This window comes from Rhinolophus hipposideros, assembly GCF_964194185.1.
Source record: "Rhinolophus hipposideros genome assembly, chromosome: 3".
NCBI classification, from domain to species: Eukaryota; Metazoa; Chordata; class Mammalia; order Chiroptera; family Rhinolophidae; genus Rhinolophus; species Rhinolophus hipposideros.
The window spans coordinates 46,061,241-46,085,094 of NC_138049.1; the positions used below are offsets into that span (position 1 = coordinate 46,061,241).

At 34.7% G+C, this 23,854-nt stretch overlaps 1 protein-coding gene across 8 annotated transcripts in view; it reads left to right on the top strand.

Moving 5' to 3' along the window:
* The window catches only part of WASF1 (WASP family member 1), a 47,083-nt gene that overhangs the window by 2,164 nt on the left and 21,065 nt on the right, over positions 1-23,854 (top strand). The window lies entirely within an intron of this gene.

Below are 23,854 nucleotides of genomic sequence, written 5' to 3' on the forward strand. Positions count from 1 at the left end.
CTTGTTTCCATAACCCTCTTCATAAAACGGAATTGCACATAGGCATTGCAGAGGCAGTTGTTTTAATGTACAGTAATTGTTTTATGGCACTTGGAAGTGGCGCACATATGATAGAATTTGATTGTGTAAGATCAGTTGCTTGGTTAGAAAATGACCTTGCAATTTACAAAATGGACACCTTTGTGCCTTGGTTTCCTTATATGTAAATAGAGATAAAAATACCCATTTATTCGATAAGTAGTATGTGTAAATTCAGTAAAGATGTTTGCATAATGCTTTTAAAAAAATTGGAATGTTTTAGCTGATGAATGATGACACATATTTCGGTGTAAAATAAAATGAAAAAAATGTCATTGGGATTTTCCGTGGCATGTTAGAATGGCTGATTTATCAACATTGGATTTTGCTTTGGAAAGGTATGGCCTTAAATTGAAGATTGTTTCCCATGCATTAAGGGTTTTTAATAATTGCAAATTCAATAGGTTTTATAGTTATTATGTACTTATAAATGTAGGTGTAGTTAACATTGATGAAAAAGTTATATGACGTGGTAATAAGTAGAATATTGAATTGTTTGCAAAAAATAAAATCTTTTAAAAATATTAAGGCCTTTTCACTGAAAAACTTGTAGCTGACACAACCCAAAATACATAGTTGTGCTCATTTGTAGGTATGAAATGGAACTACTTTATTTTTCAGGTTTGTAAATAACCGTATATTCAGAGGCAGTGTCTGAATATTGTGTAATACTATACTTATACATTTTGCTTTATTTTCATAATACTCAGGTCTATCATTTCCAAGTACTTGATTTTCATTATCACAGCTTTTGATTTCTTTATTGAAGGACTAACTCAGTTAATTTTCATAGCAAAAACTTAATATATTAATATTAGAACTTTTACCAAAAACAGTGCTTTTGGTTACTTTGTGGGGACACTTCATATAGATAAACTATTCAGAATCTTTAAAATTACTATTGGATGGTTCCTTTTGAGAATTAATTTGGTTACATTTTAAATGTTTTCTTAAATGACCAACCAAAATTCAACTATCATTTGTTACTTGGGTAAACACAGTTAACTCAAGATTTTTCTAAGCTATTTAGGGACAGAGACTGACTTAATGTTTACTGTCATAAATCTAAAGATGTTAGCATAGTGTTTAGCAAATAGTAGAGGCTTGTTTTTTTGTTGTTTGGACAAATAAAATGAATGAGTAAAAAGTATCCATTCATTTAATGTACTGAGTAGAAATTCAAAAAAAGATTTATCAAACATGAATTTTAATTCATGAAACATTTAGCTTTATCTCGAGAAAAGACAAAAATATATTTTGAGAGCCTTTGAATTTCATTTACCTGTTCAGATAGAATTCCTTTACCCAGACATTTTTTTGAACTAGCACTAGCTATTGCATAAGGTATGCATTGTTAAGCTTTCATTTGTGAAATAGTAATTTTCTTCTTACCTGTTACAGTTCACTTCACTTCATGAAAATGTACGTTAAAGATATTTGTGTTTCCTAAATTAGATGAGTATAGAAATATGTTTGATTCTTTTTGACTTTGGTTTTCCAGTGACATATTAATAAAAGGATGTATGTAAATTATATCCTGTGCTAAACGTGCCAAAATACTTAACTTTAAAAATAAATGGCTCCTGAGGTGGGGCTTTTTATAAAGTGAAGCTTTTTATGAAATGTGTTTTTAGTTATCATATTTAGCTTATAATTTTGAGCTTTGTGTATTGTTAATTACTAACTAAAATGAGATTGATTATACTTTAAAACTTATAAAATGGTTTACAACTTGGAACTTACTTTCTCAGAAACAACATGGTTAGTGGTTAGATTCGCAGACAGCCCACCAAATTTAACATAATTTACTTGAGTTAGAGGATTAGGCTAATAATACTAGAGAATTTTTAAATTACATTAATAATAATTGTTTAAATATATTGAAAGTATCGGTTATACTGTGTACAACAATATTTCTATGGGAAAGTCCATTTAAATCTGCCTTGAAAATCTAGGAATACATTTCTCTTTGTGTTAGACATGATGTTATTAGGAGCTTGTCCTCTGGCACCCACTAGACATGGAGAAGAGGATCTTCGGTGAGTGGTGCAGCCTGCCAGCATCTGGGGCAAAGGTCAGAATGAGAGAAATTGGAAGGAGCTAGGGTCTTCTTTGTGACGTGGGACAAGTCATTTTACCTCTCACACAAGGGCTTTAGTTTTCTCAATGGGAATGTTGAAGTAGATGACCTCTGTGGTTCCTTTCACTTACAAATGAAATTCAAAGGCACTTAGAAGCTCAGTGTGACTTTTTATGAGAGTTCATTTTCCCTTTCTAGTATAACTGTTTATATACTTCCTGTTAGGATATTTCTTCTTTCTGGATCTACCTCTGAAAAGATTACAGTCTTAATATTCTCACTTGCCTATTCTTGGAAGCTAGACTTTTTAGGTGTTTAAAGGAGTGTTTTTGTTGTGGTGGTTGTTTTTATCTCTTTTTAAATTTCCAGCACCACCAAGAAACAGAATTAAGATGGTTTCTTTTGTTTTCCTCTTTTGAATTACCAACAACCTATAAGTCAAGTCAAGGTAGATTTTATTTATACTTTAGAGAAAGATCACATCCATGGAATCTCCAGAGATTTTTTTTATAAGGAAAAGTATTGGAACTATAGTTGTACAGTGGGTGTATGAAGGTAAAGAGATGGAATGTGGCCTTGGGATAGGATTGTCAGATAATATTAGGTTGGTGCAAAAGTAATTGTGGTTTTTGCAGTTATTTTTATCCTTTTATACCGCAGTTACTTTTGCATTGACCTAATACATGGGGTATCTTGTATTTTATTTGCTAAATCAGGCAGCCTTACCTTGGATGCTATAGAACTCTGGGCTTGGCAGGAGTATGGGTGCTGTGGGGTTGGAGGCAGAGTGAGAAAGTGAGTTTATGAATTCCTTGAGGACAGGGACAGTTTTGTTTTGGTTGGTTGGTTGGTTTTGTTTTGCTTCATTTTTGTGTTTCCAGTATTTCTTTAAGTAAAATGGGTAGTTGAGTGGATACAATTGCTAGAAGGTATAGAAGGTAAGTAGTTTTTAGGAAGGTGGGAAGATAAGGATGCCGTGAGAAAAGGGGTGATGAAACAAACACAGCTATGTTTGTCATACACATCGGCATATTTTGTAGGTTTTCTTTCTTTTTTTTTAAAGAAGAGTACATAAATTTAGTGCATAGACTGTGCTTCTACTTTGCCTGGAATCTTAAGGTTATGGTGTAAATCTTAAGTGTTTCTGCATAATGCAGGGCATTGTGTTTGAGTTTGTTGCATAACATAGGAACCAAAAGTATGGTTACCATCACATCATCTAAGGATTTTTATGCTACTTCTGGGGTTGAAAGGCAGGCTGAAAGATGAAGTTTAGATCACAAAATCTTGGAATTTTTGCAACCGAATGGTTTAAAAGAACAGTAATCAAAATTAGAATTATTCTGGAAAACTTGGGAAATAGATTGCTTTAAAACAACACTTTAGCCAAGATGTGCTACACAGTCCCCTGGAGAAGCAGAATGGCTTCCCACATGGCTGTACTGCTTCTTCCTTCATAGTGGCACCAGTAATAATCCTAATAAAGCACCATTTTTTGAGCACCTGTTACGTGCTGGGCACTGTACTAGGCATGTGTGGTTTAATCCTCACAACAGTGAGGCAGTGTCGTTCTCATATTTATGAGGTGGAAACTTAGCTTTAAGCACTGACTGCTACAGAATCTTTCCCAATACTAGCCAGAATTGTATTGCCCAGTCTCGTGGTTACTCCTGACTCAGGCTTCTTCTTCATATAGGGAAAAAATGGAATTATTTTGATTTACTTCTTAGGTAGCAAAACTGGTGGCACTTGTTGGGGACTGGTACCAGAGTTCATGTGCAGAGTAAGAATAGTGTCCCAGATTACTATCCATGGAGGTGAGTAAAAGGGGCTGTATCATATCTTTTCACAGAGAATTCAGTTATTTCGCCAGTAGTTTGCATACAATCAAAAGTTTACTAAATTGATTAGTCGAGAAATCATTGCTTTAATTTAAACATCTCAAATCCTGATTTGATGCTCCTACTAGTTCAAAGAATGGATAAATTTTCTTTTGGGGGAGAATGGGGAGTCTTGGATGATGAATTTGATTTTGGATGTGTTGAATTTCGGTTAGTGAGACCTTGTGTTTTGTTGTCTGGCAGACTGGTAGTAGGGTTATTTGTATAAGTAATTTAGAGGCGATAGTTCAAGATTCTGGAAATAGATGGATTTATGAAGAGACTAAGAAAGAACTGGGATATAACAAAGCTATTGACTCCTGACAATATTTACAGACTGAGAATTAACCAGGGAGCGATACGAGCAGAAGGTGTGGTCAGAGAAGATGCAGTGTGGTGCATTCCGGTGTGACTGTTTTGTTGGGACCAGGAGGTAAGGCCTTGTGGTCCGGGGCAGTTCTCCTTTGAAGAGGAGTGTGAAATGCTAGTGAAGTAGGAAGGGAAACAAAGCCAAAAGTATGTTGATGGTTTTGAAAATAGAGGAGAGTGAAAGGATAACAGGAGTGTGGTAAGGACAAATAAATTTTATAATGAGGAACTGGATCGGTAGGATAGAATATTAGGTCTGAAAGGGACATTTCAGAGATGGAGTTCTTAGAGGTAGAACTTTTTGAGTCTGTTCAGATACCTGATGTGCCCAGTAGTAGAAGTGAAGGTGCTATCAGGTATCATAAAACTCACAATTTTCAGTCAGTCTAGTCATGGAAATGAATGAAATAAAGCATGTCTCTTAATGCATGCGTATATAAAGGACTTAGTTTCATTCATTAGCATTAAAAATAAAATGTAAATTTCTTTTTTGTAATGTTACACTAAGTACAGAAAGATGACATTAATGACCTGTCATCAGTTGAATATGAATTTTAAAATATATTTCTTATAGTAGGCATGGATTTATGAATTCTCCAACTAATTTTAAATTCATTAAATTTTCTCATTAAAAGTCTGTTATGTGAGAGGTCATAAAACTGCTGGTTAAAATAGTATTTTCTGTAATATCCTTATGGAGTCTTTTTTAGGTTAAAATGAGATAATTGCTATAAAGAGGCTTTTGAATCAAGTCTACACTAATGTAAGATATTACTGTTACAGTCCCATGGGACCGGGACCATAGTTAAGGCCCTGATTTACATTTTAATGAAACATTTAGTGTGGTATTTAAATGTTTCTAATGTAATAAATGAATAGAATAAATATTAAGTATTTGTCTTGGTATTCATCAGTTTAGCTTTATTATTTTTAATTTTTAAGTGACTCCCTATACCAGGAATATTGAACTTAAACTAAAGAAAGATGGTGATGGTCTATTGAAAATTTTAACGTATCTTTTTAACATTTTTGTTTCTGTTTGAATCTGTTTTTCATCTGCAGCTGCCTCCCCCAAATAAAGGTAGAATTATCTATAATTGACTTTATTTGAGGATGACAGTGAGCCATACAAGTTCTTTAAGTGAGATATAGATGTATATCTCACTTTAAGAAAATTAACATGAAATCACTAGTGAAGTGAATATGGATAAAAATAAGGAAAAAGGTCCAAGCACTAAGTCTTAGAGTACTCTAAAATTTAGATGTACGGAGATGAGAAGGAGATAGGAGGAAAGCCAGGAATTTGAGGTCTTCTGAAAGCCAAATTGAGAAAGTGGTTGCAAGAAGTGAACAACTGTATCAGATACTATTAAGAGGTTGAGAGAAGAGGCCTGAGAATTAACTACCGGATATAGCAGATAACTGGCCTTATAGTTTGGTATAGTGCTGGAAATGAAAGCCTGAATGGGACAGACTTAGTGAGAATTCGAGGAGAGAAATCAGAGAACTCATTCAAGGAATTTTGCTATAAATGAGAATGGAGAAATCAGGGTGTATGTGTGGGAGGGCGGAGGGGGGACGTAGAGTGGCTGGAGGGAGAAGTGGGACCAAGAGAGGTTTGTTTTTGTTGATGTTTTGTTTTTTTAAGATGGATAAAATTATAGCATGTGTCTATGCTGATGGCAGTGATCCAGGAGGGGGAAAACAGTGATGCAGAAGGAAAGGGTAATTAATCTCTACTGCTTAAATAGGGTTTTGGAACTGGTTTGGAACTTTGCCACCATGTAAAGTGCTTTCTGTGGAGAATTTTTTGACTCTGACATAGGCAAATTACAAATGCCTAGTAACCTACAGTTTTATAGCTGTAGATTATTTTTTGGTGATGGGATGGGAATTGTTAAAGCCACACAGCAGTTTTCCATTGTAGTAACCATTTATTTTCAAGTCAAGAATAGGACAGTAATATGTTGACGGAAGATAGCAAAGCTCACTGATCTACCTGATTTTGTCTGCATTCATCTATTAGTCTTAAGATTTTTTGCTTACATATTTCTAATGTTTCTTAAAAACCTACCCTTTTGCACATTGAAGTTTATGTCTAATATTACTATCATAAATTTAAATCATGTATTTTTGGTAATAGCTGGTAGAAAATAATAAGCATTTTATTGCATGATACAAGTATTGGAATAGTTAATGCTATTTGATTAGATGGATTATGACAGCTTTATTTAATTATAATTGGCAAACAATAAATTGTACAACTGTGTAAGTTTTGACCTACAGATGCGTTCCTAAAACCATCATGACAATCAAGATAATGACCTCTAACCCCGCCCCAAATTTCCTAGTCTTTATCTTCCTAGTCTGTATCTTCCTACTCCTTCTACCAACCTCAACTCCTATTCTCGGCAACCACTAATCTTATTTTCTGTCACTATATGTTATTTGCCTTTTCTAGAACTATATGGAATCATACAGAATATCCTCTCTTTGTTTTGCTTCTTTCACTCAGCATAATTTAATTCACCCATGTTGTCACATCCATCATTAGTTCATTTTATTGCCGAATACTCTTCCGTTGTATGAATACTATTCCAATGGTTAGCAATTTGTTATTCGTTCATCTGTTGGTGGACATTTGGGTTGTTTGCCGGTTCTGGCTATTAACAAATACAGCTGCTACCAGCATTCCTTTTACAAGTCATTGTTTGGACATATGCTTTCATTTCTTCTAAGTACTTAGAAGTGGAATGGCTGGATCATACAGTGGGCATATGTTTATAAGAAAGTGCCGAAGTATTTTTCAGAGTGCTTATGCCATTTTATATTTCTACAAGCAAGGTATGAGTTCAGTTGTTCCACATCCCCGCCATTCTGATTTCAGCCATTCTAATAGGTGTATAGTGGTATCTCATTGTGTGGCTTTAATTTGCATTTATCTAAAGACTAATGAATGGTGTTGATCATCTGTTCATAAAATCATTTGTATATTTTGTGAAGTACCTGTTCAGATCATTGGCCATTATCTATTGGGTTGTTTTCTAATTGAATTTGAAGGGTTCTTTATTCTGAATGCATATGCTTTATCATATATGTGATTTGCAAACATTTTCTCTCAACCTGTGGATTCTTTTCATTCCTTTAAAGTGTCTTTCAAAAAAACAGAAGTTCTTAATTTTGTTGAATTCCAATTTAACAATTCTTTCTTTTATGGATTGTGCTTTTGGTATTATATCTAAGAAATTGTTGCCTAACCCAAGGTCGCAAAGATTTTTCTGTTTTTTTTTCCTGGAAGTTTTATAGTTTTACATTCTATATTTAGTTCTATGACCCATTTGTACATAGTATTAGGTGAGGATCAAAGTTTTTGTATTTTTTTAAATATAGATATGCAGTTGTTATAGCACCATTAAAAATATTATCCTTTTTATATTCAATTGCCTTTGCACCTATTTCAAAAAGCAACTTGACCACATGTGTGGGATGACTTCCATTCTGTTCCATTGACTATTTGCACACCAATACTACACTACCTTGAATAATGCAGCTTTATAATGAGTACCAAAGTCAGGTAGTATAAACTCTCCGATATTGTTTTTCTTTTTCAGAGGGTTATGTATTTCTTCTTGAGTAGTTGAATCTTTCAAGTTGAATCTTTATTCATTTCATTCATATTTAATTTATTGGCATAATTTTTTCTAATAATATTTCCTAACCTTTTTTTTTTTTGAAATGACTAGTATTTTTTTTTTAATTTATTGGGGTGACATTTGTTAGTAAAATTACATAGATTTCAGGTGTACAATTCTGTAATACATCATCTATAAATCCCATTGTGTGTTCTCCACCCAGTCGGTTCTCCTTACATCACCATTTATTTGATCCCCCTTACCCTCATTTCCCACTCCCCACTCCCCCTTACCCTCTGGTAACCACTAAACTATTGTCTGTGTCTATGAGTTTTTGTTTCTCATTTGTTTGTCTTGTTCTTTTGGTTTATACACCACATACCAGTGAAATCAATAACTATTCTTTTAATATCTGTGGAATCTATAGTGATATCACTCCTCTCATTCCCAGATATTGCCAATTTGTATCTCTCCCACCCCACATTAGCCTGGCTAATCAGTTTATCAGTTTTATTGATGTTCTCAAAGAACTAGCTTTTGGTTTCATTGATTTTTTTTTTCTCTATTATTTTTCTGTTTTCTATCCCATTGATTTCTGCTCTCATCCTTACTGTTTCCTCTCTTTTGCTTACTTCAAGCTAAATTTGCTCTATTTTTTCTAGTTTCTTGAGATGAAAATAATTGAGACTACTCATTTGAGATCTTCTTTTCTAATATAGACATTTTATTGTCATATATTTCCCTCTGTGTACCTTTTGCTGCTTCCCTCAAATTTTGATATTTTGTAATTTTCATGTTTTCATTTTCATAAATTAACTTCTAATTTTTTTGTTTTTATTCTTTGACTTGGGGCTATTTAGAAATATGTTTTCTAGTTTTCAGATATATGAGAATTGTCCAGATATCGTTCTGTTATTAATTTCTAATTATATTGTGGTCAGAAAACATACATCTGTAGGACTTGAATCATTTTAAATTTATTCTAACTTGCTTTATGGCACAGAATAATGTCTTTTTTGGTAAACGATACTTGTACACTTGAAAAGATGTGTATTCATTCTGCCGTTTTGGGGATAGGATGTTCTATGAAATTCAATTAGGTCAAGTTGGTTAATAGTGTTCTTCAAGACCTCTATATACTTACTGATTTTCTGCCCACTTACTACTATCAATTATTGAAAGAGAGATGGTGAAATTTCTGACTGTAGCTGTGGACTTTTCTGTTTTTCCTTGAAATTCTGTTAGTTGTGACTTTTTTTTGAAGCTCTATTTATAAGGTGCATAAACATTTTAGATTGTTATATCTTGATGAATTGACTCCTTTATTGTTGTGAATAATCCTCTTTATAGTAATATTCCTTTATCTAAAATCTACTTTGATTAATTTAGTCACTCAACTTTTTTTTCCTGTGCATGATACATCTTTTTCCATCCTTTTAACTAATCTATATCTTTGTATTTAAAGCAGATTTTTTTAGGCAGCATGTGGGTGAGTCTCGTTTTCTTTAATCCAGTCTCACAACCTCTGCCTTTTAATTGGCATGTTCAGATCATTTATAGTTAATGTGATTATTGATATGGTATGGTTTATATCTACCATTTTGCTATTTGTTTTCTTTTTGCCTTAATATTCATCAATACCTTTTATCTCCTTTTTTGTCTTTTAGATTTAGTAGTTTTTATAATGCTTCCATTTTCTCTCCTTTGTTAGCTTAATAGCTATAACTCCTTGTGAAATTTTAGTGTTTGCTTTAGAGTATGTTTCTAATTATTCCAATGTTAAATGTATTAGATTTAATTAATCTAATTAATTCACAGATTAATTTGTCCAGATTTCAGATTAAGGACTTAACATTATATCACTTTGGGTTCATACTTACTTGTACTTTGGAGTCATAGCCACGTGGATTTAAATCCCAGCCATGCTACTTATGCAGTGTTTGATTGCTGACACTTTCTGTCCCCAAATCTTCTCATTTATAAAATGGAATTAAACTCTTCATTGTTTTGTTGTGAGATATAAAGCATTTAGATTGGTAACTGACACACAGTAAGCACTATAATTGGTAGCTATTTTTATTAAAAACTATTTTGATGAAAATGTCTTATGGATTTTACCTATCTTGACATCTTTCTGCTTACTTCTTTGGCCGTCTTTTAAAGTACTTATTATTTCTTTAGATTAGTTACTGGTCTACTCTTCAGCTTTCCCAATTTGAATCAATCCTCCTGTCAACTTAATCTTTTTCCAATGTAACATCAATCATATCACGTCATTTCTGTGTTCAAAACTGCTTCCACCAGCTTCTCACTTCCAGAATTAAGGACAAACTCTTCTTCCTGACAAGCAACATAGCCCCTTGTATCTGTCCTCAACTTGTTTTCCATTCTTTTCTTTCACTACATTTCTACTTTTCTACTTTTACTCTATATAGTCCAGTTAGACTGCACTTGTTTTTTGTCTCTGAATTTGTTGTTTTGTATGTCTGTGAAAAGTTTTTTAGAGCAAATTATCTGTTGTACAGGTGTTCACCTTATATAACGCTAGTCTTGTATTATTTTGGGTTATACAGGTCCAAAATTTCTTATCTGTAGTTCTAAATTCTAAAAGGCTGAAAAGTACAGTTTTTTTAAAACTCATTTGGTGGCTCTGGTGGGCAGAATAATGGTCCCCCAAAGATGTCCATTTCTTAATCCCTGGAACCTGTGAATATGTTACCTTACTTGGCAAAAAGGATTATTGCAAAGGTGATTAAATTAAGAATCTTGCAAAGGGGAGATTAGCTTGGATTATCCAGATGGGCTCAGTGTAATCCTAAAGGTCCTTAAAAGGAAAAGAGGGAGGCAAGAGAGTCAGAGTTGTGAGGGCAGAAACAGAGGTCCAGAGTGATGGGATTGCTGGCTCTGAAAATGAAAGGCGGCCAGGAGCCAAGGAATGCAGACAGCCTGTAGAAGCCGGAAAATGAAAAGAACAGATTCTCCCATAGGTTCTCTAGAAAGAGCCCAGCTGTGCAGCTACGTTGGCTTTAGCCCAGTAAGCCTTCTGACTTACAGAACTGTAAGATAAATTTATATTGTGTAAGCCACCAAGTTTGTGATAATTTGTTACAGCAATAGTTGGAAACTAATACAGTAATAAAACCTGACCTGAACTGATGTGAGGGTATTTATGGTGTTTATTTATGCCAATAAGTATACATAGTCATACATTTCACTATAGAAATCATTTTGATTACAGAATGCTGTCCTAGATCTTGTGGAATGGTTAATAAGTATATTAAGTATATATACTGTACCATCTTTCTAAAAATCTTAGAAATTCTAAATTCTGAGACGTATTTGTATGCTCAGTACAAGGGTTTATGAGCCTAGAGTCATTTACAATAAATAATGTTTCTTTCCTGCTAAAAGATGATAAACTACATGAGGGCACAAATTGAGACTTACTACTCACCTCTGTGTCTCCTAGCTTAATGACTTACAGATAATAAGTGGGGGGAAATATTACTGAGTTGACCTTCAGTTTCTGTATACATCGTGGGAGTATAAACTTGGGGGGACTTTGAAACTCCCCACATCGTCTCAGATCCTGATGAGGGAGGTAAGACATGTACTGGCTCATGATGAGGCACTGTAATGTAAGTGACACACAAATAGTACAAGAAAAGGACTGAAGTAATCTGAAAGTTCCACCAACGAGGTGACTTTCTAGCTGATGACAATGACCACCATTTGTATAGCACTTTCTGTAGTAGGCTCTTCATGTGCAGTGTTAAATCCCCCAAAAGATCTTATAAAATAGATACTAAGATTTTAAATAACTCTCAATCCTAAAGGTGAGTAGATTGAGATTGGGTTCATTCTTTCGAGAGAATGGCATGAACAGAAGTCTGTGATTGGACAGCAGGTACATAATATGTTCAGAGAATTAGATTCTTTTTAAGAGTGTATCTATATAATGCTGTAGTATATCTAAAATATAGTTATTTATTGAATAAAATGTTAACTGTTAGTCTCTCTGGTTTCTGGGATTTGGAATGATTTTTATTTTCATGTATGTTACTATTTTCCAAGTATTCTTCAAGAAACATACATTGATTATGTAGCTGGCAGCAATAAATGTTATTTCATCATATTAAAAGATGTGGTTATTTCACCACAACACCGTGTGTTGTTTCTGAATATAATTGGGAAAACACTTTATTTGATGCTAACTGTTTAATGTAATTTTTTAAAATTAGTGCACAACCTAAATTTACTTCATTGTACTAATTTACATGCCATATGGACATGTTATTTCACTTTAAAATAACTGACCTTAGGAATTCCTTCCCTTTTTTCAGCTGTCTGCAGACAACCATTATTAAAAAAATCCATTTCAACAGTTACTGCTTTTATGCCAGAAACAGTCTTTGGAACTATACTGTGTTTGGAAATTAGTGTATACGTTGCATTTCTGTATATTTCAACAATGTGGCATTTAACCTGGGAAGTGCTCCTGTAGAGAAATAGAAGAGGTGGGAAAAGCCTCTTGTGAAAAGTCACACTGGCAGTGATGCGATTATCCTTATTTCCAAGTAGCAAACTACTAATCCTAGATACTCCAGGCACATAGGACCTAGGTTTTATTTGTTGGAATTAATAATCTAAGGTGATGGTAACAGATACTTATTTTTAGGTAATAAATTTTATTTTCATGTTGAATACTGACCCTAGAGACATTTTCATTTTCGTTCTCTGCTGTTGTTGGAGAATAAGCCAATATGGTGCCATACAAAAAGTAAACATTGGTTATTCTGAAAAGTGTTTTTTGAACACTTACTATGTAGTAAGCAGTATGCTAAGTATGGGGCGTAATGAGTGAAAAACTTTTCACTTTCATGGAACTTAATAGCCTAATAAGAAAGATACAACAATAGATAGACAAGTAAATATGCACTTATAAATTGAAAACTCACTATGAAGGAAACAAATAGGACAGTATGATGGGATAACAAGAGGATCTATTTAAGAGGCGTTACAAGGCCTTTCTGAGCCTTGAGAAATGAAAAGGAGCCAGTGATGCCAAGAGGAAACAGTGTGTACAACGGCCCTGCAGTGGAAAAGAGCTGGTGTGACAGGAAAGAGGGTAGTGTGACGAGCAACAGAGAAGGTAAGGATGGAAAGGTAAGGAGGGCCTTACAAGCTACAGTGAAGGGATTACATTTAGAATATGGAAGCTACTGTGAAGGGTTTTAAACAGGAGAAAGAACATGATCATATTTAAATTTTAAGAATATCACTGGCTCCTCTAAAAGCAAGAATGGACACAGGGAGATAAATGAGTGTCAGTTATGGTCTGAGCAGGAGATGATGGTGGCTCGATCCAAGGTAGTGTGAGTGGAGGTGGATGGTAGTGGACGGACTAGATACATGTTTTGAAGATAGGATCAACCAAGTGGAATAAAAGATGTGGGTGATGAGTAAAGGGAGGAGTCACGGATGACTTACAGGCTTCTGACTCTAGTAATTAAATGCATATTTGTGAATATCTGTTCCAGGTGACTTAATTTGTTGACTTTTATATTATTAGCTCTTGGAAGCTCTTTTATATTATTAGCTCTTTGTAAAAAGGAATGTACTGCTTTTAAAATAGTAGATCCCAGAAATTTTAAGGAGGGCATCTTAGTATGGGAGAAAAGTTTTTAAGTTTATGAGAGCAGATTATCTTGCTGTATCTTCAATATTTAGTACAGTGACTGGCATAAGCAATAGGCTTTTGGTAGAAATTTGTTGAATGAATTCTTCTCTATGAAAGAAAAATAAAGTTCCCAGAATCAAACTGAAACAAGATGACTCCTGTGCCATGTAAACTGCTTTTTTAAGTTGACCACAAGTGAATTGTTAGGCTACATAGACTGTGCCAAAATCAGCAAGTAAAACATCTCAAATTATAACATAAAATATTGTTTTGTATGTGACATTATTTAGATGCTGCTTTGTGGAAATGCTATAGAACAACTAGGATCTTGTAATCAATTTCTAGACAATTTAGGATGATATAGTGGAAAAAAACATTGAACTAGGTAGGAGCTAGAAAACCTGATTTGCAGCTTTGACTCTGCTATGTATAAGTAATAGTATTTTAGACTAGTTACTATAGCCTCCCTAAGCTTTAATTTCCCCGCATATAAAATAGGAATAGTCTATCTCCTGAGGACTTTTTTGTAATGATTTAATATAATGATTAAATACATAAAAACATATACATCTACATGTACATAGCATTTAGCAAAGTGCCTAGCACTTAGTAGGAGTTATATTTCCCTAAAAGACTAACACAATATTTAATACATTGATCTATGGTAGCTTGCAAAAATTACTACAATAAGCCCCTCCTTGACTAAGTTCCTCCCTCCTGTACGTCCTGGCTTGCCTTGTGATGTGCTTTAGCCAATCAACTCAGTGAAAGTAATGTTTTTTGAGTTCTGAGCCTGGGCCTTAGGAGATCTTGCATGTTTCCACATGTAATCAAGTCTAGGCGAGGCAGATACATGATGAAAGATCAATTGGAATAAAGATAAGTCATCCCAGCCAAGCCATCTTAGACCAGCCAGTCCCGATTCCCTGGCAGCTGTCCTTAGGCACATGACTGAGCATGGCAGCCACGGTCAGCACAACTGCCCAGCTGAGCCTGCCCTAAATTGCTGACTCAGAATTGGTGGTTATTTTAAGCTACTAATTTTTGGTGTGGTTTGTTACATAAGAAAAGCCAACTAATAAGATCAATGTGTTTAATAATCTTACTAAATTATGGAAAAATAGAATTTATTATAATGATTTACCAGATATTCAAAAAAGTATTTGCCCGATACTCAAACCATTTACATATTCTTCTCTTATTTCTAATCCTTAAAATAACTCTTAGTGATCACACAATTAGTTTGATTGAACTTAGGTCTCTCTGACCCAACATCTGCTCTGTCCACTATGCCATGTTGCTTCTCAAATGAGATTATTTAGAAATGTTTTATAAATGTTTAAAAACCACTTAAAGCGTAACTATAGATGAAGTTGTTAATGCAGCATACTCGTAGTAGGTCTTTTCAGATTGTAGAGAAACTAATAAAAAAATAAAATAAAAAAAGGTTCAGATTTCCTTGGGCAATGGACGTTTGCTCCAAAGTAGATCTCCATGAGTAGGGAAGTAAGGAGGCTGAGTGGATATCCAGCCCCCTGGGTCCTCGTGCTTATAGGATAAGGATTTACATCAGATTATTCAGGATGCAATAGCAGCTCTATTGACCAGGTTTTCAGTGTTTGTTGTACATTCATATTACCTAATAAAGATTTTCAGTTTCTCACTGTCTTCCCTGGCATTATGCATTTATAGGTGATAGGCCTTTTCTATGTCTTGTCATATGTGGCTGCTTTTAGATCCAGTCCAGTATACTGTTGTGATCAGATTAGTAAGTTTGATTTAATTGAAGGCAAAATAGTACAGCTCATTAGTTTTACTTTATGCAAAAATAATTTCATTTCTTTAGAAGAGGGTTTTGTGCTGTATCTTACCTCTCACAGGAGAATAAACCACCCCAAATCTTAGTGACTTAAAGCAACCATTTTATGTGTTCATGATTCTGTAGGCCAAGCAATTTGGGCTGGGATCAGCTGAGCAATCCATCTTGTCAAGGTCACTCCATGGCTACAGTCAGTTACCTGATGGCTCAGCTGCGGTTGGATAGTCTATGAGGACCTCACTCACATATCTGGCAGTTTGTTCTGGGTATTGGCTGGCACATGTTTCTTCAGGAGGTGATCTGAGCTAGTCTGGAAGAGCTCTAAGAGAGCAATTGAAGGAGCTGTGAGGTCTCTTGAGGCCTAGACTTGCAAGTCACACCATGTCCCTTCCACCACATGATACTGTCAAAGCACGCTACAGGGTCAACCCGTATTCAAAAAGTGTGGAGATCAGGTATTAAAAATTTGCAAAGAAATTGTGGTCATTTTAAATCTATAGGTCCTGAGGCACTTAAGGTTGTCTAACCTGGACAATACTTGTAACAATACACAATTATTAAAAAATTACCACACAAAATGGGCTTGGGTTATTTGGTAGAACAAGCAAGGAAGTCAGCCCTGGAGGAATTTGAGAGGTGATAAAAGGATGGAGACTAAGGTTTTTAACTTTCCTTAAATGGCCTGGAATAGCCCAGAGAAGTGTTATGTGTAAGGAACGTATCCTCACAGAATAGTTTCACAGTTTGTATCTTTTTTAAAAGATGGGTTGCATGTAAGTGAACTTTTTAGAATTCTGAAAACTGGATCTCTTTTTTTCTGTCCTTCATCCTGTGGTATAAAAAGGAGGTGAAAGTATACCACTGCTTAAAGTCTCTAAGACAATTTAATGGAATGTACTTTTAGACTATTAGGAGTATAGACACAAAGATAAGTCTGCATTTTCATTATAGAATTGCTTCTTGTGATATTGTGATCTAATAAGAAACATATAGTTGGTTTTTGTCCCTGATTCCTGGTACATAGCTCCTAAAACCTTGAATCTGGATTTCTGAGTCTTAAAAACTAACGTTCAGATTTGGTTATTGATTATAACCAAAACAGTCCATCTGAAGATTCAACAAAGCACTTTCCTATAAGCATATGCATAATGGATCTGTGGTCATGCAAAATAATAGTTCCTAGAAGAGAAGGTGGCTGAAATCCAGACTATTACTATTTCCTGTCATTCAAATGTCCTTTAAAATGAAAGAAAGTAATTGCAATTATATTAAGATAAGGGTAGCCCTTTACCCTTGGAAGATTCTTTTGCAAGAGATACTTTCAAAATTTTTTCACGCAAATAATAATAAGCATTTTTGAATTCTTATTTGCTGTGTACCAGGCTTATGCTAACCACTCTCATTTAATCCTAATAAACAACCAACTGAAGTAGGTAGTATTCGCCCCAGTAGAGAGAGTAAGTCCTCAGCACAGTTTCTAAATGATAGAGCCTATTTCAAACCCATCTCCTCTATGGTTAGACTCTACTCCTAACCACTTTTGGAACTGCCTTTTAAAATTTACAGATTAAGTAAACTAGCAATATTTTTGCTAAAGGACAAAATAAAAGTGTTTTATCCATTGATAGAGTATTAGATACCAATATTTATTATTTTAATGTACGTGACACTAAAGCTGAAAGAAGTTTCATCTTATGTTGGCTTTCTGGTGTCTGGTTATTCTTTGAGCCTTGTTTTCCACAAAATGAGGAAGCTAACTGTTCTCATTGTAATCTGGATATTCTCTGTAAAGACTCTACTTTTGGTGTATAAATGCAATCTGAGAATGATATTGGTATTTAAAAAGAACATTATACTCTTAAATCCATTCAGGGATTGGTCAACATTTTGGTCAAAATGAGAATTCAGAATAGGTGAATTATTGTAGGGCATTATTTTTATTAGTAAACCCTCTTTATAGTCTTTCTCCCTAGTTTCCTGGTCCATCAGTTTCTTTTCATAAGCGTGAATCTGCTTTCCCAGTCCCCTTACCCCATTTTGACTTGGTATTTCACCAGTTTTTCTCATGACTGTTTCTCTTTTCCCAACGACACCCTTTGATACCCTTTTAAGTTTAATTTTACACTACTACGTGTTTCCCCGAAAATAAGAGCTAGCCGGACAATCAGCTCTAATTCATCTTTGGAGCAAAAATTAATATAAGACCCGGTCTTATTTTATTTACTATATTATAAGACCGGGTCTTATATTAATTTTTGCTCCAAAAGGCGCATTATCGCTGATTGTCCAGCTAGGTGTTATTTTCGGGGAAACACGGTACATACCTTCTCTTCTCCTTTTGTAAAAACTTGGCCTGTCCATTTGACATTTGTTGTATCTTGCTTCCTTTATTACTAGAGTTCATGACTCTTGCTAGGAACCCAAAAGGGGAGGTAGGATATATAAGAGCTAAGTCTTCTAGAAACACTGTACTCAAACTTCATTGTGCATTCTGATTTCCTGGGGATCTTGTTAAAAAGTTGATTCTGATCAGAAGTTCTGGGGTGGGACTAAAAATCTGCAGTTTTTCCAAGTTCCCAGGTGATGCTAATGCTGCTGATGCCGGTTTAAGGACCACACTCTGAACTAGCACTATTATAGAAGGTCTAAGCCAGAAGGAAGTGCAGCAGGTCCTTGAATGATGTCATTTCAACATTGAAGAGATGCTATAGGCACCTAACTCTTGATCATATCAGGTTAGCCTATGGTAAAATTGCTATCATTGCGTATTGTTTTGCTAAAAGTTGCTAGAACCTACTGACAATGTTAAGTGACAATGTATATATAGTTAGAAAAAAATATTGCCTTAAAGGAAACTCTTAAGTGATGATATTATAATAGCTCCCTAGCCTCTTCCATCCATGTGAGGACACAGTGAGAAGGCAGCCATCTACGAAGTGGGCCTTCACCAGATATCTTGATCTTGTACTGCCTTGATCTGCTCTAATCTTAAGCTTGCCAGCCTTCAGAACTGTGAGAAATAAATTTTTGTTGTTTATAAGCCATCCAGTGTATGGCATTCTGTGATAACAGCCTGAACAGACTAAGACACTAGTTGGAGTAGACAGACATCTGAATAGAATACTTTTGGAGTTCGTAATATTGCTAGACCCCTCTTAGGATTTTTTGAAAATGGTGGTAAAATATACATAACATAATATTTACCATTTTAACCATTTTCAAAGTATACAATTTTGTGGCATTAAATACAGTCACATCTTTTATGTTTTTTAAATAGATTTTATTTTTATAGCAGTTTTAGGTTCACAGCAAAATCGAACAAAAAGTACAGAGAGTTCCCACATACCCCTCACCCCACAAATGTACAACCTCCCCTTCACCAGAGTGGTGCGTTTGTTACCTTCAGTGAACCAACACCGACACATCATTACTGACACATCATAGTTTATATTAGTCCATAGTTTATATTAGTGTTCACTGTTGGTATTACATATTCTGGAAATTTTGACAAATGTATGATGACATATATCTACCATTTTAGTCGCATTCAGAATACCCAAAAAATCCTCTGTGCTCTGCCTATTCATCTCTTCCCTCCCCTAACGTCCTCTATCAACCACTATTTTTTACTGTCTCCATAGTTTTACGTTTTCTGGAATGTCATATACTTGCAATCATACAGTATGTAGCCTTTTCAGATTGGCTTCTTTTTATTAGTAATATATGTTTAAAGTTCCTCCATGTCTTTTCATGGCTTGGTGGCTCATTTCTTTTTAGCACAGAATAATATTACATTGTTTGGATGGACCATACTTTATTCATCTATTCAACTGCTGAAGGACATCTTGGTTGCTTCCGAGCTTTGGCAGTTATGAATAATGCTGCTATAAACATCCATGTGCAGGCTATTGTATGGACATAGGGTTCCGATTCATTGGGTAAATACCAAGGAACATGATTGCTAGATCATATTAAAAGGGTGTTTTTGTTTTTGTTTTAGGTTTTTAAAGAAACTGCCAAACTGTCTTCCAAAGTTTGGAAGACAAAGTTTGGAAAGTTTGGAAGACAAAGTTTCTAAAGTTTGGAAGCAGCTCGTGGGCTGCTCCCACGAGCAATGAATGAGAGTTCCTGTTGCTCCACATCCTCACCAGCATTTGATGGTGTCAGTTTTCTGGATTTTTGTCCTTCTAATAAATATGTAGCAGTATCTCATTATTTAAGTTACAATCTCTAGTTACATTTGAGGTTGAGCATCTTTTCATATGCTTTTTTGCCATCTCTACATCTTTTTCGGTGAAGTGTCTGTTTCGATCTTTTGCCCAATATGTAATCAGGTTTGATTTCTTACTGTTCAGTTCAGTGTATATTCTTGATAAAAGTCCTTTTTCAGTCTTTTGCAAATATATTTTCCCAGTCTATGGTTTTTTCTTTTTCTCTTGACAGTGTCTTTTGCAAAGCAGAAGTTTTTGATTTTAATAAAATCCAGCTAATCAATTATGTTTTCATAAATCTGGTATTATATCTGAAGTTATTGCCAAACCCAAGGTCATCAGGATTTTCTACATTATCTTCTAGGAATTTTATAGTTTTGCACTTTACATTTAGATCTATGATCCATTTCGAGTTAAGTTTTGTGAAGGGTGTAAGGTCTGGGTGTATATTCATTATTTTGCATGTGGATGTCTAGTTGTTCCTGCACCCTGTTTTTTGAAAAGATTGTCTAGATTATTGTATTGCCCTTGCTCCTTTGTCAAAGATCAGTTGACTGTATTTATGTGGCTCTGTTTCTAAGCCTGGTATTCTGTTCCACTGGTCTGTTTGTCTCTACTTTTGCCACTGCCACACTGTCTTGATTATTTTAGCTTGAAGTTGGATAATGTCAGGCCTCTAACGTTGTTCTTCCCCTTCAATATTGCATTGGCTGTTCTGGGTCCGTACAAAGTTCAGATCAGTTTGTTGATATCAACAAAATAACTTGCTGGGGTTTGATTAGGTTTGCTTTGAATCTATAGATCAAATTGGGAAGAGCTGACATTTTGACAGGGTTGAATCTTCCTATCCATGAACATGAAATACCTCTCCATTTAGTTCTTTGATTTTGTTCAATCAGAGTTTTGTAGTTTTCTTCGTATAGACCTTCTATGTATTTCCTTAGATTTATAACTAAGTAGTTTGTTATTGGGGGATGCTAATGTAAATGATGTGTTTTAAATTTCAAATTCCAATTGTTTATTGCTGGTATGTAGGAAAAAAGTTGTGTTTTATGTGTTAACTTTGTATCCTGAAACCTTGCTTTGCTTATTAGTTCCAAGAGGTTTTTTGTCTAGTGTTTGGGATTTTCTACATAGATAATCATATCATCTATGAATAAAAACAATTTTATTTCTCCTTGTCAATCTGTAGGTTGTGGACCCAGAAGTGGAATTGCTGGGTCCTTCCTTGTCTCTTGTTATAGCCTTTGTTTTGAAGTCTATTTTGTCTGGTGTGTTACTACCCCAGCTTCGTTTGTTTGTTTCCATTTTCATGAAATACATTTTCCATCCTTTCAGTCTGTGTGTGTCTTTCAATCTGAAGTGAGTCTCTTTTGGCAGCATATGTAAGGGTCTTCTTTTCTTACTCATTCAGCCATGCTGTGTCTTTTGATTAGAACATTTAAACCATTTACATTTAAAGTAATTGTTGATAGATATGTAGTTATTGCCATTTTATTCATATTTTTGATCTTTTTCTTCTTATTATAGAAGTCCCTTTAACATTTCTTATAATACTGGTTTGGTAGTGATAAACTCCTTTAGCTGTTTCTTCTCTGGGATATCATTGGGCAATTTTTGTCTGTTATGATGGTATCTTTAGTTTTGACCTAAGAAAATAGATTAACAATTTTTAAAAATTGCTTATTTTATGCTTTAGCACAGTATAATTTACCTTGTTAAATAAAATGTTTTCACCCTCAAATAGGCAAGTTCAGCAATGATAGATTAAAAGATGTAAAGTATATGCAGTTCATTTTTATGCAATTTTTTAATTTCTTTTAAACAGAAAATGTATCATTTGTAGTATTTAAAAATTCTGATTTTATATTTGCTTGCTAAATAAATTATAACATTTAGGATTTTTTTTCACTTGTTCCCCGTCTGACAAAGGATTCTACATTGCATCTGGTGTTGGGACCTCTATAAAACAATCAGAAATCAGGCAATTTTCTTAGGATTTAGGAGATGATGTTGGTAGGTCTTATTTTACTTTTTGCCACAAAGACTTTGATAGTTGAGTTAGATAAATTATCATTAGAATGATGAAGGAATGAGACAGAAATAAGAAAAAGAATCCAGCATTGAAATTGAAGTAAAAGGGAAGGCTGAGGAGAGTTTTTTCTCTCCAAAAAGCTTTTGTATTTTACCTAAAGTCACTATTTTAATCACAACAAAAGCCATTTTTCTTTTGAGATTAGGATAATATTTTGAAACTACTTTGTATGCTGTATAACATTCCTCTGATCAAAATTTGCGTGACTGCTGTACCCTGACACTGAGGTAGTCCCTAAAGATGCAGAAATGAATAAGATATGATCCACATTTGCTCTTGGGAGAGCAAAACAAGCAAGCCTGTGATTCCACAGTACAAACAATAAGGTATCATTTTTCTCAAATGTATTCCTTTTCTATGCACATAGAAAAGAGTAGCTCCTTAGAATTATAATTAAATAGTTGCTTTAGTAAGGTGTGTGTTTGTGTGCGCGCGTGTCCTCAGAACTCAGTAACCTAAAGATTTTTATTTTTTGCCTTCCTACAGTTTATTGTTTTGTTCTTTTCTCTTTTATCATTAAGTATTGAACATCTTCTGTTTTCTAGATCTTGGAAATGCAAGCTGAGTTAAGCACGATTTTTGCCTCCTAGGAGTGCTTATTTGAGCATAGACATTTACAATACAGAAGAGTGTAATTCTTAGTATTTAGGTGGATGCAGACAGGGGTCAGAGTTGTGGGCACCAAAGAACAGATGTTTACATCTGCCTGGAAGATGCAGTAATGCTACAGTAAAGAGGTAATGTGTGAGTCTAGTCTTGAGCAGTTAAGTATTCTCTGTGAAGATAAGGAAGGGAAAGGCATTCTAGACAGAGAACAGCATGAGAAAAGGCAGGACTGGAAAACAAGGTGTGTTCAGAGTGATTAGAGGAAAGGTAGAAGGAGTGTAGTAAGAAATGAGGCTAGGAGACGTGGCGGCGGGGTGGGTGGACTAAATCCTGAAGAATTTGGTATATTATGTTTGGACTTTATTCTCACAGCAGGGAATCATTGCAGGGAATCTTAAAATCACAGCAGGGAATCTTAAAGCTGTGCTGTAGGATGGATTGGTGGGAATGGTAATACAGATAGAGTGGCAGGGAAAAGCTGTTAGAGGAAAGACAAAGTCTAGTCCAACCAAGTGAGAGATGACTGGGGTTTGAATTAAAGCAGTAGAAGTTAGAATAGAAAAGGAAGGGTAGAATATGAGAGATGTTAATGAGATAGAACTAGTAAGGATAATCTCATGTTGGATACAGGTAAGAACTGTTATGATGGGGCAGAACTGAAGATGATGCCTAGATTTAATGAGGAAATATAATGAGTTTAGTTTTGGACATACTGAACTTGAGGAATCTTACAGAACTTCCAAGTACAGATATCCTGGAGACAGTTGCAAATATGCATCTGCAGCTTAGGGGACAGATTTGAGCTGGAATTACGAATTTTTTAGTTATTCAACAGATATATATTGAGCATGTTTTTATGTACCAGACATGTACCAAGCACCCAGCATACTATGAGGAATAAAATACACAATCCCTGCTTTATAACCAGCAAAGGAGAAGAACAGAAATCAATCACGAAGATACATAATTTAAAACTGAGACAAATGCTATCAAGAAAAACCCTAAGTTGCTATTTTAACAGAAGGAACTGATTTACTCTGGGAGTAGAGATCAGGGGATGCTCTCATTTGAGCTGCAATCTGAAGAACAAGCCGGAGTAGGGAAGGGAGGCAATGTGGATAACAGGAGGGTAAGTATCCTGGGCAGAGGGAACATCAGCATCATGCTAAGGAAGTACTTAAAGATGATCAAACTGGACTATTGATACAAAAATAATAAATACATAATTATGTTATGAAGTGACATGTCTGAAACATAAGGATACAGCAAGGTTGAAAGGAAAAGGATGGGAAAAGCTAATCATGAGAATAAAAACTAAAAGAGTGGATATTGCTATATTAATTTCAAACAAAACAGACTTTTAAGCCAAAAACCATATTACTAGAAATGAGGAGGGAACTTTCT